We start from the raw sequence: 5079 nt of genomic DNA, 5'->3' as shown, positions 1-5079 counted from the left end.
CGCCTCCTGGGTTCAGGCAATTCTCCTGCCTCAGCATCCTGAGTAGCTGGGATTACAGGCACGCGCCACCATGCCCAGCTAATTTTTTGTATTTTTAGTAGAGACGGGGTTTCACCATTTTGACCAGGATGGTCTCGATCTCTTGACCTCGTGATCCACCCGCCTCGGCCTCCCAAAGTGCTGGGATTACAGGCGTGAGCCACCGCGCCTGGCCTCATTGTAGTTTTAATATGCATTTCTATAGTGACTAATGATTTTGAGAGTCTTTTCCTGTGCATGGTAACCAGCCATATATCCTTTGCTAAAGTTTTCAAGTATTTTGTCCATTTAAATGATTCAGTTATTTTCCTAGTGCTGTGTTACGAAAGTTCTTTGTATATTCTGAATAGAAGTCCTTTGTCAACATGCGATGTTCAAATATTTTCTCCTAATCTGTAGACATTCTTTTCATCTTGTTAAAGTGAGGAAGAGTGTGCTATGGTTGAAGAAGTGATAGAAGGTCAGTGTCAGTGGAGTATGGAGCATGAAGAAAGTGGTCTACAATGAGGCTGGAGAGGCAGCTGGGAATTTACAGACCATGTTAAGGGGTTTGGGATTTATTCTGAGGGCCATGAGAAGCTATTTAATGCTAGTAAGCAGAAGGGTGATATGAATGGATTTGTTTTGTGGTGTTTGTTGTTTTAGAGATGAGGTCTCACTGTATTGCCCAGGCTTGCCTCAAACTCCCAGACTCAAGCAGTCTTCCTGCCTCAGCCTACCTTGTACCTGGGACTGTAGGCATGCACATCCGGCTGGATTTGTGTTTTGAAAAGATCACTCTGGCTACTGTTTGAAGAATGGATAATTGGAAAGGCATAGAGTTGTCTTATGAAAACCACTTAGAAGTTACTACAATATAAGTTTTATGGAGGCCAGGCGCAGTGGCTCATGCCTGTGATCCCAGCACTTTGGGAGGCTGAGGCAGGTGGATCACCTGAGGCAGGAGTTCAAGACCAGCCTGGCCAACATGGTGAAACCCCTTCTCTACTAAAAATAAAAAAATTAGCTGGGTGTGGTGGCAGGTGCCTATAATCCCAGCTACTTGGGAGGCTGAGGCAGAAGAATTGCTTGAACCTGGGAGGTGGAGTTTGCAGTGAACAGAGATCATACCATTGCACTCCAGCCTGGGTGACAAGTGTAAATCTCTCTCTCTCTCTCTCTCTCTCTCTATATATATATATATATTATATATTATATATATAATATATAATATATATATATATTATATATTATATATATAATATATATATATTTATATATATATATTATATATTATATATATAATATATATATATTTTATATATATAATATATATATATTTATATATATATATTATATATATGGAAACCATATGCGCATATATATATATATATATATATATACACCAGTTAGAAAGTGACCACAATAAAAATATTCCAAAAAGGGAATATGGCAGCTTAGACTAGGATAGTGATAGTGGAGATGGGAAAGGCATGAACAGATTCAAGAGATAATTAGGAAGTAAATATCTAGCTAGTAACCATTATGTCCAACAGTGTGGAGAAAATATTTAAATTTTCAGCATTATATTGGATGTTCGGTTGTAGGTTTTTTATAAATGCCCTTTAAGTATTCTCCTAGTACTCTCAGTCATTTTGCTGAAGTTTTTTTAAATCATAAATAGTAGATGGTAAACTTTGTCAAGTTCTTTTTCTGCATTAATTGAGATGATTACATGCTTTTTCTTCTTTATTTTGTGGTTAACTACATTGATTTTTACACGTTCAACCAACATTGGATTGGCTAATATTTTGTTGAAGATCTTCATTACATGTTTTTTTGTTTTTTTTTTTTAGAGACGGGGTTTCACCATATTGGTCAGGCTGGTCTTGAACTCCCAACCTCAGGTGATCCGCCTGCCTTGGCCTCCAAAGTGCTTGGATTACAGGCGTGAGCCACCACGCCTGGCCCATTACATGTTTGAGAATTTACTAGCAAGGTCATATATGCCTGGAGTTCCCCCTCACTCCCCACCCCATACCTTGGAAAATTTAGTATTGTAAATTCTACTTCTAACCAATATAACACTATGCAGATTTTCTATTTCAAAGAACCAACTTTTTGCCTTGTTGATTTCCTCTATTGGTTATTTCCTATTTCCTTATTTCTATCTTCTACTTACTTTAGGTATACTTTACTGTTCTTTTTCTAGCATTTGAAGGTGGAGGCTTAGACCAAAGATTTTAGATTTTTCTGTCTGTTTCTGTTGAAAGTGTTTAAGGCCAGAAATTTCCCCGTAAACCTTATTTAGCTGTGTCCCACAGTTTTTGATATTTTTAAACTTTATCCCTCAGTTCAAAAATATTTTGTTGTCCAAATTCCAATTATCTGTAGCTTTTCTAAATATCTTATTGTTAGCAATTTTTAACTTAAATACATTTTGTTAGATAATATATTCTTCATTATTTCCCTCTTAATTTATTGATACCTACCTTATGCTCAGCATATAGTCTCATCTTAATGAATGCTCCATGTATACTTGGGGAAAAAATGTATATTTTGTAGTTGTTGGGAGTACTAACCAATAAATGTGTATTATGTCAAATTAGTAGATAGTTTAATTCAAACTGTCTGTAGTCTTATTTTTTTGAGATTGGATCTTGCTATGTTGCCCAGGCTAGAATGAAACTCCTGGGCTTAAGGGATCCTCCCTCCCGAGTAGTTGGAACTACAGGTGTGCACCACCATGTCCACCTAAATCTTCTGTATTCTTAATGACTTTTTGCCTATTCTCAGTATTCTGTCAATTACTAAGAAAGAGCTGTTGAAATTTCTAGCTATAATTATAGTATAATCTATTTCTCCCTGTAGTTCTATTTTTGTCTTCTGATATTTTGTAGCTCTATTATTAAAAGTTTCAAACATGTTTGAGTTCAAATCCCAGCTGTACCACTTTGCAGTTGTGTCATCTTGGCCAAGTTGCATGTCTTTCATGAGCTTCAGTTTCCTAATCTATAAAGTGGCGAGAATGGATGTTTTTATGCTGATTTTACAGGATAGTTATGCCAATCACATGGAATCATTTATATAGCTATATTATAAAAACTGCACCTGAAAAAAATAAAAATAAAAACTGTCCGGGCACTGTGGCTCATATCTGTAATCCCAGCATTTTGGGAAGCCAAGACGGGCAGATCACTTGAGGTCAGGACTTTAAGACCAGCCTGACCAACATGGTAAAATCCCATCTCCACTAAAAATTCAAAAATTTAGCTGGATGTGGTGGCCCACACCTGTAATCCCAGCTACTTGGGAGTCTGAGACAGGAGAATAGCTTGAGCCCAGGAGAGGGAGGTTGCAGTGAGCCAAGATCAAGCCACTGTACTCCAGCCTGGGGGAGAGAGTAAGACTGCATCTCAAGGAAAGAAATAAATAAAAACTGCAAATGTAAATATGTAAGACATTATTATTACAGGATTTAATGAAAACTCCTATTCATCCTCCCCACATTTTTCTTTTTTTTTTGAGATGGAGTTTTGCTCTTGTTGCCCAGGCTGAAGTGCAGCAGCATGATCTCAGCTCACTGCAACCTCTGCTTCCTAGGTTCAAGCAATTCTCCTGCCTCAACCTCCCGAGTAGCTGGGATTACAGGCATGTGCCACCACACCTGGCTAATTTTTGTATTTCTAATAGAGATGGGGTTTCACCATGTTGGCCAGGCTAATCTTGAACTCCTGACCTCAGGTAATCTGCCCTCCTTGGCCTCCCAAAGTGCTGGGATTACAGGTGTGCGCCACTCACTGTGTCTGGCCCCCATACCTTTCATAAATATATAAATTTCAGTCCTGTCTCCATAACATCTCATCTTTCTGAACTGGAAAACCCTTCTTTCTCTGGCCCATTTGTTATCTCTTTGATAATTTCAGCAGCTCTTTTCCTATACCATCTCTACCATTAGAATGTATCCCTTCTGAAACCAGTGCATCAAGGCCTATTCATGCTCATACTTCGAGACCCAGTTTAAAACAGCATGTCTTCCATGACAGTTTCCCACTCGTGTTTATTCACTCCGACTTCTGGGATCCTCAACTATATTTCATCTCATCCTACTATAAATATTTGCACATTTTCACTAACCTTACCTGAATAAAACTCCATGGAACATTTGGTTCATCTCAGTATTTCTACTGCTTACAAATATTGAGATTTGACACAGAGTTAAGTTCTCAGTAAGTGCTGTATGAATGAATGAAAGGATAGAGGTATGTGGGTCAGGAAAGGAATGCTTTGTCTCTGTGAGCTTCAGTACTAAAAGCATTGTCCTTTTGTAGATACATAACAGGTGAAGAAGCCCAGTAGGTTGGGCTGGTAGTTCCCAGACTGTAACTCCTGTATCCCCTTTGAGGATGTAGAGGTAGTTCAAGAAGCCTGTAATGCTCAATTCATCTTTAATTCATCCTATAATGCTCAATTCATCTTTGTTAAACATTAAACCTTAAATGTCCCTGGAAGACTCGGAAGACTTTTCAGAGTGATAGGTAGGTTTTAAAGCATAAAAAGAAGTTTCCTGGAGTTAGCTGGGAAGGTTAGAAAGTTCAGAAGAAAGTAACAGTATGAGATTGTTAGAAATTTTTCTAAAGTCAAAATTTTAGCATGCTATGCAAGTGCTTTCTTTTCCCACCTCAATTGTCACTCTACACACAAGTTGTACAGAATTAATTGTTCTTCTACTCTTTTTCTTCCCTCTGAGCCTTTCTTTTTGAGATGAAATCTTGCTCTTGTCACCCAGGCTGGAGTGCAGTGGTGCGATCTCAGCTCACTGCAACCTCCACCTCCTGGGTTCAAGTGATTCTCCTGCCTCAGCCTCCCAAATAGCTGGGATTACAGGCATCTGCCACCACACCTGGCTAATTTTTATATTTTTAGTGAAGACGGGGTTTCACCATGTTGGCCAGGCTGGTTGCGAACTCCTGACCTCAGGTGATCCATCTGCTTCAGCCTCCCAAAATGCTGGGATTACAGGCGTTAATCACCATGCCCCACCACCCTTTTTTTTTTTTT

The 5079-nt window shown here is 38.7% G+C and overlaps 1 protein-coding gene across 1 annotated transcript in view; it reads left to right on the top strand.

The window, feature by feature from the left end:
• The window catches only part of AAMDC (adipogenesis associated Mth938 domain containing), a 49363-nt gene that overhangs the window by 41002 nt on the left and 3282 nt on the right, over positions 1 to 5079 (top strand). The gene's annotated exons all lie outside the window — the stretch shown is intronic.

Source organism: Cebus imitator, unplaced genomic scaffold (genome assembly GCF_001604975.1).
Source record: "Cebus imitator isolate Cc_AM_T3 unplaced genomic scaffold, Cebus_imitator-1.0 Scaffold698, whole genome shotgun sequence".
NCBI classification, from domain to species: domain Eukaryota; kingdom Metazoa; phylum Chordata; class Mammalia; order Primates; family Cebidae; genus Cebus; species Cebus imitator.
This window is presented reverse-complemented; position numbering and strand designations above follow the sequence as displayed.